At 36.4% G+C, this 13,931-nt stretch overlaps 1 long non-coding RNA gene across 1 annotated transcript in view; it reads left to right on the forward strand.

Moving 5' to 3' along the window:
* Window positions 1-3,280: 3,280 nt before the first annotated feature.
* LOC145721234 (uncharacterized) overlaps window positions 3,281-13,931 on the forward strand; it is a 13,480-nt gene continuing 2,829 nt past the window's right edge. The window contains exon 1 of the long non-coding RNA XR_014144795.1: window positions 3,281-6,302. This is a non-coding gene — a long non-coding RNA (uncharacterized LOC145721234). The remainder of the gene's footprint in view (window positions 6,303-13,931) is intronic.

Genomic DNA, 13,931 nt, shown 5'->3' on the forward strand with positions numbered 1-13,931 from the left:
TTTCTCCCCCCAGAAAATTTTACTCAATATTATGATGTTGGCCAATCACAGAACTTCTTTAGCTGAGGTGATTTTGACCCATTTGTAATAGAAATGACAGAAGTCCAAAAAGCCTCTGAGAAATTTTAACCTTGAAAGACTTTTCAATATGTCCCATTTTTAGATGCGGGTGGCAGGTGTTTTGGTTTTTTAAAATAAATGAAAGTCATTTAAGTACAATAAAAATTTAAAAGTAGGCCTTTTGACATTGTGTACTTGATGGTTCTGTCCCTCTGCTGTAACAAATTTCATTTTGGTTACCAGGAACTGTGTGAAAGAAGTAAATCTGCCCCAATTCTGTATGATTAATTCCATCTGTGTTTGTCATTTCTGACTGGAAAACTTCTTACATTCAGATCTTGTTTGATATGGAGGAAAAACAACTGGATTGTCTGATAAGTCTGCCAATAAACTATCCAGAAACATCAGTTGTAATAGCCCCCACTATACAGATTTTATGGTTTGTATAAACACTAACATTTCCCCTTCTGTAGTTGTATCAAGAACAAATATTGTTGGCATAGTAGATACATTGTTAGAAAACACCAGAGAGAAAAAAAGAAATCTGTATCTTTTAACTGAGAACAGCTAATACCCAGGTCAATAGCTGTCAGGACTTCAATTGCATGTTAGTCCACAGAGTTGTCCAGACCCTAAATTAATTCGTAAAAGAAAATCTTGATTAATTATTGGTCATTCTTCATAAGCGTAGCTGTTGATATGTGTGTCAGACTATTTGCTTTTTAAAATTTTATTAAAATTATGTAAAATTGCATTTTTATTTCCAGGGGAGAAAAAAAACATCAAACAAACAAGCAAAACATCTAAATTATTCTTTCTGTTCTTTTTTTTTTTAACCACTTTTGGGTTTTCCCCTTGCAGAAACCACAGAAATATTCCCTTAGAATAAAATAGTATATTTGTATTTGATGGGTGAGTTATTCCTTTTCTTTGTCTTGAACAAATTTTAAATATTTTTTTTTCTGTTTAATCTTATGGGTATGAGCCAACAGATGGTATATTACAAAGAAATAGCAGTTTTCAGGAAATAAATTATTTGGTTTTTACTTAGTCCAGTAAACATATTGTTTCATTGCAAAGTCTTTTCACTTGTTTTCTTTTTTCCATCAAAAGACTTGTTCCCATTTTTAGTGGATTAATTATATTCAAAGCCCTGAAAGCTTAGAAATACCAGGTATCACATATATGTTTCATTTCAGGCCAACTTTTTTGCATCAGTTCACCTTGAATGATTTTGAAATTGTGAGACTGGGATAAAGAATATATATCCATTCTTAAGGATAAATACATACTTAATTTGGAAATGTGAGACTAAGTGGCATTTTCCTTCGACTCTAGCACTACCTTGGTATTGTGCAACTCACTTTCAATTCCACATGGATTGTTTTATCTACTGCCTTTTGGCATTCCTAATTTTGTAAAACAGGAGTTTTCCAAGAAGTCTAAAATGAATTTCTGTGTATGAATCCCAGTTTTCTATTAAATTCAGAATTTAGTTTTCCATGTAAATAAAGTTCCCTATGGTAGTGAGTTGAAATTTGAGGAAAGAATTAAGCACTAATTCCCCTAGTTCCTCTTGTGTGTTATCATGGTTGAAAGAATAATCACTGAGAGGCATTGTTTAGAGAGTAGGAAGATCTGAGGCTTTGGAGCCTAGTCTTTCCACTTACTGGTTGTAGAGCTTTAAGTAAATCGCTTAACTTCTGTGTGCCTCAGTTTTCTTACAAAGTGGGAATAAGAATAACTTTTATTAAGTTTGGCACATGTTAGGCTTTTGAATGTCATGGATTTTTTTATTATAACATGCAGATTGCTAGGCATATAGCAAGATTTTAAATAAATGTTAATCCCCTTCCTGCAGCCTGAATTTTCACTAAGTTCAGTGCTTCCGATTCTGCAAAACATAGTATCCTATATGATTTGAGTCAAATTTTTAAAGTACCATATGTAATCATAAGTTCTTCACTCATGTGCTTATATGCATATGAATAGTAATCAGCATCACAAAAATCCACTGATAACTTACTACACTGAAAAAAAAGGAGGAAATACATGGTATACCTTTTTTTTTTTTAATTGGGGAAACTCTCAATGAAATTTTATTTACTTGGTAATGGTTATATACCATGACTTGGGAGCAAGACAACTATACAATATACATCTCCCAACTTCTTTCTTCATTAACAGAACCCTCTGCTCCCCCATGTTTTAGCTCGGCAGTAGTTTCTTTGGTAAGTGATTATACTTTCCAGGCTACCTTGCAACTAAGTGTGAACATGGGACTGACTTTTGACCAGTGGGTTGGAAACAGTAGTTTATAACTAGCAGGCCACATCCTTAAAAGGAAAGGGCTTGCCTTCCTCTTGTAATCTCCCCTTATCTGTGGGCCGGAATGTCACTGTGCTCATGGCAACCCAGTTCTGTCTGTGTGGGAAAGGGCAGCATATCAAAAGCATGTTAACCTCATGAGGCAGGGCCACTTATCTCCTGAACTGCCTGCTAGCTCGGACCTTCACATATGAAAGAAGAAACCTTACTTCAGCTATTGTTATTTGGTCTCTACTAAAGTAGCCAAACCAGTTTCCTAACTAACGGATTTACTATGCCCAGTGTCATGCTACTGCTTAATACAGATCTAGAAATTCTGATCTACACCATAAGGAAAGAAAAAAGAGACTATCGGTATTGGAAACAGAAATATAACTCTTTATTTTTATTTCATTTTATTTATTTTTTAAATTTTATTTATTTTATTTTATTTTATTTTTAAGTAATCGCTACACCCAGTGTGAGGCTCCAACTCATGACCCTAAGATCAAGTGTTGGATGCTCCACCGAGAGAGCCAGGTCACCTATAAAACTCATTATTTTTAAGTCATATTTTCAGATGTTCAGGTACGCCTATGTATTTAAGAAAATAGCAAACTATTAAAAATAAGTTTAAGGATGGTAGCTACAGAATGGTTCATAAAAATTTCAAGCACTTTTCTACTAGAGTAGCAGCCAATTAGATAATGTGATTAAAAGGAAAAGATACAGTAGCAGTGAAAGCTATAAAGTATTTAGTAATTAAGTAATATACAAAAAATCCTGTGTTTGTTTTAGTAGGTGGTGTTGGAAAACTGGCTTTTTACATGGAGAAAAACAGGATACCTAACTAGCATCATGTCCAAAGGTGGGCTCTCAATGGATTTAAAGGTCTTAAATGTGAAAGGTAAAATTATAAAATTAATAGAAATACAGAGAATATTGTTGTGATCTGGGGGAGAGAAGAAGCTTCTTAAATAAAATTCCCAAAGCACAAACCATATGGAGAAAAATAGTAATTTTATATCAGAATTAAAGATGTTTGTCAATAAAAGATGACAAACGAATGACAGGCTCAGAGAAGATACAGGTTTCCCCCCTCTCTGAAGGTACGGTGTTCCTATGAAAACTTCAGTAAACCAAAACTGTGTAGAATGGAAATTTATATGGAAAATTTTAGCATTCCCAGACACCAAAATAACCCCTCTTAGGTTTTTCTGATTCTTCAGGGTACATCTTGCTAACAGATGCAGAAAATAAACCAAGATAAAGCACAGATGCTCACAGACACCATGCAGAGTTATGGAGGCTGAGGTGGTTGATGCTGAGACGCTGAGGGTAGTTCCCGGGAAAGGAGCTTGGCGGTGCCGCGCTCACTCCTTGGGATGTGCGCTGCCTCTGTAAGGGCTACTAGTGTAAAACTCAGAACACCGTTTGGCCTTGTGCCTTTTTTTGTGAAAGTGAAAATCCTCTCATATCTTTCAGTTAGCAAAAATGGGTACTAATGTAAGTTTTTTGTAAAAGTAAAGTGGCCTAACACAGACTTCCAAAAAGCGGGAATACTTGTACTTGCAAAACTACCAAATGATCTGTATCTAGAATATACCCACAACTGCTGAATTGTAAAGAAAACTGAACAAAGAATGATGAGTACTTGATAGAAGAGAAACCCAAACAGGGAACATGTATATGAAGAGATGTTCAGACTCCTTTAGTAATCATGGAATTTCTCTTCAAATCTATCAGTTCATGTCCTTAAGATTGGCCAAATTAGAAAAGTTGATAATGCCAAGTGTATTGGTGTTAGGATATAAAAACCCTTATATATTGCAAGAATAATTGAGCTATACAGTTGACCCTTGAACAACACGGGAGTCGGAGCAATAATCACACAGTTGAAAATCAGAGTATTAGTGTTGACTCTCCAAAAACTTAACTACTAATAGCCTATTGTTGACTGGAAGCCTTACTGATAACAGTCAGTTAACACATATTTTGTGTTTATATGTATTATATGCTGTATTACAATAAAGTAAGGAAGAGAAAAGAAAAGATTAAAAGCATGAGGAGAAAATTTACAGTACTGTACTATAAAATAATCCATGTATATTGTGGACCTTATAGTTCAATATCATGTTTTTTGAGGGGCAACTATATATCCAGTCTGGAAGGCAATCTTAAACATCAAGTTTTAGAACAAAACAAAGTTTTGATAGCTTTTACTTAAAAAAAAAAACAAAAAACTCCCCTTCCCCCATTAAGTAAAAGATTGTTACCAAATGCATTTTGTATATCTATATAATTTGTATCATTATTCATTTAGTGAAATACATTGATTCTGATATCAAACCATCCTTGCATTCCTTGATGAAACCCTAATTTTACATGTATTTTTTATATATACTATTGGATTAGCTATATAACCTTTACCAAGGACATTCCCTTCTATTCCTAGTTTTCCATGAGTTTTTCTTTCAGTTATAAAAAAGTGTTGAACTTATCAGATGCTCTTTTTTGCATTTATTTTAAGTCTTCTTATTTTTTGCCTTTATTAAATGAAACACTAATTTTTTATGTTGAACAGTTTTTGCATTCCTTTACAAACCCTTATTAATTTAAAAATATGTATATACTGTTAGGTTTGGCAGCTCGTATTTTATTTTGTTCTGCTTTTTTATCTGTAGTCACAAGTGAAATATTTCTTAATTTTTTTTCTTGAATTCTCATCTGATTTTGGAATCACTAGACTCAAAAAGAGTTGGGCAAGTTTTCTTCCTCTTCCATTCTATGGAACTTACAGAAAACTTTGGTTTTTGAACGTATAGACAAACTATAAAACTTACAATTCTATTGATTGTTTTTATCTCTCTAAAGGGGAGGTCTTTGCCATTGTTAATTAACTGAATGTTCACTGGCCTATTCAAATTTTTTATGTCAATTTGGATTTTTCTATTTCTCTACAATTTTATATTTCTTTATAAGTTTCACATAGTTTCATCTATGTGTTCAGCTTTATTAACATATGGTTCATAATTTTTTCCTTTTTCCATTCTGTATTTGGTATTCTGTTTGCATTTTCTCTTTTTTCTGATCCATCTTATCTAAGAATCTTGTCAAAGAACCATCATTTGGTTTTGTCAGTCTTGCCTTTTCTACTTATTTTATTAGTATTTTTCTTGTTTTTGTTTTTTTGGTTTATTTTTTAAATTGATGAATGATTGCTTCATTCATTCTTAATCATTCTTATTGCTGAAAATGAAAAATTATTTCAAATCTATTTTTCCCTTCAGCTCTTTAGTGGTATTCCTAGATTCAGACATGATTTTATCATTAGTCTGTTTGTAGGTGTTTTCTCATTTCCTTTTTTAAACTAAGTGTTATCCACCCTCCCTTTCCTTGCCTGAAATTTTGTCAGTTTTCAGGCTGTTTTTGGGGTATACTAATATCCATTTTCTTGATTAATTGCTCTTATCAGTATATAATCCCTCAGCTTTTTTTTTTTTTGCATTGAATTCTGTCTTATCAGATACTATAAATATTGATCCCTTACCTTTCCCATAATTACCATTTGCCTGATAATGTTTTCCTGTAATTTTTGCTCTATGTTGTTAGATGTTTTATATAGAATTCATAGAATCTTTTAAATTTTTTACTCTTTTGTTTATATCAGTTTAGACTCATGGATTCCTGTTTTACTCATTGGGTTGTAATCTGATGCTCTCATTATTTGTTTTAATACTCAAATTGTCCTAGATTTAACCAATGGAAGCCTGTTCTGGTTGGCTCCTATGTCTTTCTGATATATCCCCATCATTTTTTCAGCATTTACTTACTCAAAACAAGATGTTCCAAGATTATTCTGTACTTTCCCTGCCCTAATCTTGGAATCCGTCGTGGAATCCTAATGCCTTAGCACTTGGTGCTCATCTACTGAGGTAAAATTGTTTCTATGTCCTGTTGGTGTATAGAATCAATCCATAAACAAATTATACACATATCACATAACTATATACAACTATATCTATCCATCTACCTATTTTAGCCTGTGCGTTCTTAACATTTCTTCCAATTTCAGTTCAACCCCTTGGGGTTCTTTCTAGCCTTCTCCCTTTACACATTCATAAATCCTTTTACAAAACAGTGAGAAATCTGGTACCCATTATTCTCAGTATATGTACTTACTTTCTGAATCACTTACTTGCACAGTGTAATCAGTCTCCTTACCATTCCAGCTACCCACCACCTCATTTGCTCTGCTGCTGGGCTGCTTCACTGCGGCACCCCTCACAGCAGACTGCCTGGGCTCCAGGCATACCAGTTACTCCATACCGTTTGCTTCCTCAAATGCTAATGTCCCTGTGCAGGGGGAGCAGGTGAAGATGGAAGAGAAGGGGTGGGAGTCTGTCTTCAGTTAAGTTCAAGATGTTTATGTTCATTTTATTTATTTATTTTTTTTAAAGATTTTATTTATTTGCGAGAGAGAGAATGAGAGACAGAGAGCATGAGAGGGAGGAGGGTCAGAGGGAGAAGCAGACTCCCTGCCAAGCAGGGAGCCCGATGTGGGACTCGATCCCGGGACTCCAGGATCATGACCTGAGCCGAAGGCAGTCGCTTAACCAACTGAGCCACCCAGGCGCCCTATGTTCATTTTAACTACTGCTATTAGAACTTATTTCTGCTGTTATTTTTCTTTTCATTACGATAAGTGTATTCTTTAATCCCCATCACCTGTTTCCCCCATCCCCCGCCCCCACCACCTACCTCCCCTCAGGTAACCTATCAGCTTGTTCTCTATAGTTAAGAGTCTGTTTCTTGGTTTGTCTCTTTTTTTCTTCCCCCCTTTTGTTTATTTCTTAAATTCCACATATAAGTGACATCATACGATGTTTGTCTTTCTCTGACTTATTTTGTTTAGCATTATACTCTCTCTGGCTCTATCCGTGTTGTTGCAAATGGCATGATTTCATTTGTTTTCAATGCTGAGTAATACTTCCATCTGTCTGTGGATGCTTAGGTTACTTGTACAGTTTGGCTGTTGTAAATAATGCTGCAGTAAACATAGGGGTTCATGTAACCCCTTGGAATTAGTGTTTTTGTATTTTTAGGGTAAATACCCAGTAGTGCTATTATTGGATTGTAGGGTAGTTTTATTTTTAACTTCTTGAGGAAACTCCATACTGTTTTCCACAGTGGCTGCACCAGTTTGCATTCCCACCAACAGTGCAAGAGGGTGCCTTTTTCTCCACATCCTCACCAACACTTGTTTCTTGTGTTTTTTGATTTTAGCCATTCTGACAGTGTGATATTTCATTATAGTTTTGATTTGCATTTCCCTGATGATGAATGCTGTTGAACATATTTTCATGTGTCTCTTGGCCACCTGTTTGTCTTCTTTGGAGAAATGTCTGTTTGTGTTTTCTGCCCACTTTTTAACTGAATTATTTGTTCTTGGGGTGTTGAGTTATCAGTTGTTTATATATTTTGGATACTAACCCTTTATTGCATATGTCACTTGCAAATATCTTCTTCCACTTAGCAGGTTGTCTTTTAGTTTTGTTAATTGTTTGCTGTGCAGAAACTTTTATTTTTATGTAATCCCAATAGTTTGTTTTTATTTCCCTTGCCTCAGGAGACATATCTAGAAAAATGTTGCTGTGGCCAATGTCAGAGAAATTACTGTCTGTACTTTGTTCAACGATTTTTATGGTTTTAGGTCTTTAATCCATTTTGAGTATTTTTGTTATGATGAAAAAGGTGGTCCAGTTTCATTCTTTTGCATGTTGCTGTCCAGTTTTCCCAATACCATTTGTTAAAAAGACTGTCTTTTTCCCACTCTATATTCATTCCTCTTTTGTCGAAGATTAACTATCGATATACCTGTGGGTTTATTTCTGGTTTTTCTGTTCTGTTCCATTGACTTACATGTTTATTTTTATACCACTGCCATTCTGTTTTAATTACTACCACTTTGTAATATAAGTGAAATCTGGAAACATGATACTTCCAGTTTTGTTTATCTTTTTCATTTTTTAAAAAGATTTTATTTATTTATTTGAGAGAGAGTGAAAGCAAGAGAGATCACAGAGGGAGAGGGAGAAGCAGACTCACCGCTGAGTGGAGAGCCCGATGTGGGGCTTGACCCCGGGACCCTGAGATCATGAACTGAGCCAAAGGCAGACGCTTAACTGACTGAACCACGGGATGCCCCTGTTTTTCGTTTTTCAACATGTCCTTGGCTATTCAAGGTTTTGTGGTTCCATACAAATTTTAGCATTGTTTGTTCTAATTCTGTGAAAAATGCCATTGGTATTTTGATACGGATCACATTAAATCTATAGATTGCTTTGGATAGTATAGCCATTTTAACAATATTTGTTCTTTCAGTCCATGAGCATGGAATGTCTTTCCTTTTCTTTACGTCACCTTGAATTTCTTTCATCAGTGTCTCAAAGTTTTCAGAGTACAGGTCTCACTTCTTTGGTTAAGTTTATTTCTAGATATTTTATTGTTTTTGGTGCAATTGAAGATGCGATTGTTTTCTTAATTTCACTTTTTGCTGCTTCATTATTAGTGTATAGGAGTGCAACAGATTTCTTTACATTGATTTTGTATCCTGCAACTTCACTGAATTCATTTGTCAGTTTCTAGTAGTTTTTGGTAGTCTTTAGGGTTTTCTGTATATAGTATCCTGAGTTTTACTTCTTCCTTATGAATCTGGATGCCTGTGGCTAGGACTTCCAGTACTGTGTTGAATAAAAGTGATGAGAGTGGGCTTCCTTATCTTGTTCCTGACCTTAGGAGAGAAACTCAGTTTTTCACCATCGAGTATAATGTTAGCTGTGGGTTTTTTTTTTTTTTTTGATTTTATTATTTATTTGAGAGAGAGAGAATGAGAGAGAGCACATGAGAGGGGTTAGGGTCAGAGGGAGAAGCAGACTCCCTGCCGAGCAGGGAGCCCGATGCGGGACTCGATCCAGGGACTCCAGGATCATGACCTGAGCCGAAGGCAGTCGCTTAACGAACTGAGCCACCCAGGCGCCCAAGCTGTGTGTTTTTCCATATAAAGCCTTTATTATGTTGAGGTGTGTTCCCTCTAGACCTACTTTGCAGAAGGTTTTTATCAGGAGTGGATGTTGTTCTTTGTTGAATGTTTTTTCTGCATCTGTTGAAATCATCATATAGTTTTTATCCTTTCTCTTATTGAAAACAGTCATGTTGATTGATTGGCAAATATTGAACACTGTTGCATCCCAGGAATAAATCCCACCTGATTGTGGTGTATGTTGTTTTTGTTAAGTATTATTGGATTCAGTTTACTAATATTTTGTTGCAGACTTTTGTATCTATATTCATGAGAGATACTGGCTTGTAGTTCCCTTTGTTTATGGTGTTTTCATCTGGTTTTGGTATCAGGGTGATACTGGCCTCATAGAATGAATTTGGCAGTTCTCCTTCCTCTTCTATTTTTTGGAGTGCTTTGAGAAGAATAGTTAATAAGAATATTAACTCTTCTTTTTAATTTTGGTAGAATTAGCCTGTGAAGCCGTCTGGTCTTGGACTTTCGTTTTTTGGGAGTTGTTTGATTACTGACTTAATTTCTTTCTTTTTTTTTTTTTTTTAAAGATTTTATTTATTTATTTGACAGAGAGAGAGATAACGAGAGCAGGAACACAAGCAGGGGGAGTGGGAGAGGGAGAAGCAGGCTTCCCGCAGAGCAGGGAGCCCGATGTGGGACTCGATCCCAGGACCCTGGAATCATGACCTGAGCCGAAGGCAGACGCTTAACGACTGAGCCACCCAGGCGCCCTGATTACTGATTTAATTTCATTGCTGGTAATTGGCCTGTTCAAATTTTGTTTCTTCCTGCTTTAGTTTTGGTAGGTTATATGTTTCTAGGAATTTATCCATTTCCTCCAAGTTGTCCTATTTGTTGCAAGCATATAGTTTTCATAATATTCTGTTAGAGTTGTTTGTATTTCTGTGGTATTGATTGTTATTTCTCCTCTTTCATTAGTTATTTTGTTTATTTGGGTTCTCCCCCCCTTTTTTTGATAAGAGTCTGGCTAGAGGTTTATCAATTTTGTTGATCTTTTTAAAGGAACCATCTCCTGGTTTCATTGAGCTGTTCTGTTGGGATTTTTAGTTTCTGTGTCATTTATTTCTGCTCTAATCTTTATTATTTCCTTCCTTTTGCTGTGTTTGGTTTTTGTTCCCTTTCTAACTCCTTTAGGTGTGAGGTTATGTTGTTTGAGATTTTTCTTGCTTCTTGAAGTAGGCCTGTATTGCTATAAATTTCCCTCTTAGAACCACTTTTGCTGCATCCCAATGATTTTGGACCATCTTATTTTCATTTTCATTTGTTTCCATGTAATTTTTTATTTTTTCTTTTGTTTTCTTGGTTGACCCATTCACTATTGAGTCGCATTTTGTTTAACCTCCATGTATTTGTGGTCTGTCCGGATTTTTTCTTGTGGTTGATTTTAGTTTAATAGCATTGTGATCAGAAAAGGTGCATGGTATGACTTTGTTTTTTTGTGTTTTTTTTTTAAGATTTTATTTATTTGACAGAGACACAGCGAGAGAGGGAACACAAGCAGGGGGAGTGGGAGAGGGAGAAGCAGACTCCCTGCCAAGCAGGGAGCCCGATGCGGGGCTCAATCCCAGCACTCTGGGATCATGACCTGAGCCGGAGGCAGACACTTAATGGGTGAGCCACCCAGGTGCCCCTTGACTTTGATTTTTTAAATTTGTTGACACTTGTGTTGTGGTCTAATGTAGGATTTATTCTGGAGAACATTATGTGCGAGAAGAATATGTATTCTGCTGTTTTAGGATGGAATGTTTTAAATAGGTCTGTAAATCCAGCTGGTCCAGTGTATCATTCAAAGCCATTGTTTCCTTGTTGATTTTCTGTTTGGATGATATGTCCCATCAACATAAGAGGGGTGTTAAAGTCCTCTACCATTATTGTATTACTATCAGTTATGTCCTTTATGTTTGTTATTAACTGTTTTATGTATTTGGGTGCTCCCATGTTGGGTGCATAAATATTTACAATTATTATATCCTCTTGTTCGGTTGTCCCCTTTATTATTATATAATGTCCTTAGTCTCTTGTTACAGTCTTTGTCTTAAAGTCTCTTTTGTCTGATATAAGTATTGCTACTCCAGCTTTCTTTTGACATCCATTTATATGATAAATGTTTCTCCCATCTCCTTACTTTCAATCTGTAGGTGTCTTTAGGTGTGAAATGAGTCTCTTGTATGCATCATATAGATGGGTCTTTGATCCACTCTGTTACTGTGTCTTTTGATTGAAGCGTTTAGTCCATTTACAGTCGAAGTAATTATTGATAGGTATTCATCGCCATTTTGTTACTTGTTTTGTAGTTGTTTCTATAGATTTTCTCTGATCCTTTCTTCTCTTGCTCTCATGATTTGTTGGTTTTCTTTAGTGATTTACTTGGATTTCTTTCTCTTGATTCTTTGCATATCTATTACTGGTTTTTCATTTCTGGTTACCATTAGGTTTGTATGTAACATCTTCTATTTTCTATATACAGCAGTCTATATTAAGTTGATGGTTGCTTAGATTTGAACCTATTCTTTACTCCACTCCTCCCTATGTTTTAGGTATATGTTGTCAAATTTGCATCCTTTTATTTTGTGAATCCCTTGACTTATTTTTATAGAAATACTTATTTTTACTGCTTTTGTGGGTTGTTTTTTTTTTTTTTTACTTATTTATACTCTCAGGGTCTTCCCACTCAGAGTCCCCTTTAATACTAATTTCTTTTAGGGCTCATTTAGTGATCAGAACTCCTTTAGTTTTTGAGAAACTCTGTCTCTCCTTCTATTTTGAATAATAACCTTACTGGATAGAGTAATTCTTGGCTACAGATTTTTCCCTTTCAGCAGTTTGAATATATCGTACCACTCCCTTCTGGCCTTTAGAGTTTCTGCTGAAAAAATCTGATAGCCTTCTGGAGTTTGCCTTGTATGTAACTATCTTCTTTTCTCTTGCTGCTTTAAAATTTTTTTTCTTTAGCACTACTTTTTGCCTTTTTTTTTTTTTTTAAGATTTTATTTATTTGAAAGAGAGAGAGAGCACAAGCAGGGGGAGCTTCAGAGGGAGAGGGAGAAGCAGACTCCCCCCTGAGCAGGGAGCCCGATGTGGGGCTCGATCCCAGGACTCTGGGATCGCGACCTGAACCAAAGGCAGCCGCTTAACCAACTGAGCCACCCAGGCGCCCCTTGCCATTTTTTTAAGAGATTTTATTTATTTGAGAGACAAAGGGGGAGAGAGAGAGCACAAGCAGGGGGAGGGGCAGAGGGAGAGGGAGAAGATGGGGGGCTCAATCCCAGGACTTTGGGATCATGACCTGAGCCGAAGGCAGATGCTTATCTGACTGAGCCACCCAGGCACCCCTATTTTTTGCCATTTTAATTACTATGTTTCTTGGTGTGGACCTCCTTGGGTTGAAGTTTAAGGGGGATCTCTGTGCCTCCTGAATCTGGATATCTCTTTCCTTCTGCAGATTAGGGAAGTTTTCAGCTATTATTTCTTCAAATAAATTTTCTGCCCCCTTTTCTCTGACTTCTGAGATTCCTATAATGAGAATGTTACTGTACTTGATGGTATCACTGAGTTCCTTTAGACTATTCTTAAATGCATAATTTTTTTTTCCTTTGCCCGGCTTGGTTACTTTGCATTACTCTGTCTTCCACGTCATAACTTGTTCCTTTGCTTCATCTAGCCTGATATTTATTCCATCAAGTGTATTTTTTATTTCATTTAATGTGTTCTTGATGTCTGGTTGGTTCTTTTTATTTCTGTGTTACGGGTCTTATTGATGTCATCCACTCTTATGTTCCGTGAGTATCTTTATGATCATTGCTATAAATTCTCTATCAAGCATATTAGTTATATCCATTTTACTTAGGTCTTGCTGTGGTTTGGTCCTGTTCTTTCATTTAGGACGTATTTTTCTGTCTTCTCATTTTGTCCAACTTTCTGTGTCTGTTTCTGTGTGTTAGGAAAGTCAGCTACCCTTGTCTTTAACAGTAATAGCCTTATGAAGAAGAAGTCCCTTAGTGCCCTGCAGTGCAGTCTCCCCTGCTCCCCAGGGCCCGGCACTTCAAGGAGTATCTCCTGTGTGTGTTGTGTGTGTTCTGCTGTTGAGTCTTGGCCTCTTTTTCCTTCAGTCCCCTTGTCTGCAGAGGCTCTCTTTGACCATTGTGGGCAGTGTTTAATCCCCAGCAGGGGTGGGGCACATTTTAACAAGGTATGTGGCGGTCAGCTTGGGAAATGAGACCTGACGCCCCCTCCCCTCTCCCCCACCACCTCCAGAGGTTCCATAAAACCTGAGTCAGGAGATGTGTTGGCAAGGTTTGCCCTGGTCTTTTGGGGTGGGGCCTGTAGCACCGAGACTTAAGGTGAATGTCACTGGGAAGGGCAGATATGCAGAAGTGAGGAGGGGTGGGGGAGTGTTGGTGCAGGCAATTTAGGTAACAAGTGACAGGGTAGGATCCCTGCTGGTTGGGTTTATGCTGGGGGTGGGGGA

This window comes from Leptonychotes weddellii, chromosome 4 (assembly GCF_054177405.1).
Source record: "Leptonychotes weddellii isolate Sample4059 chromosome 4, ASM5417740v2, whole genome shotgun sequence".
Lineage (NCBI taxonomy): Eukaryota > Metazoa > Chordata > Mammalia > Carnivora > Phocidae > Leptonychotes > Leptonychotes weddellii.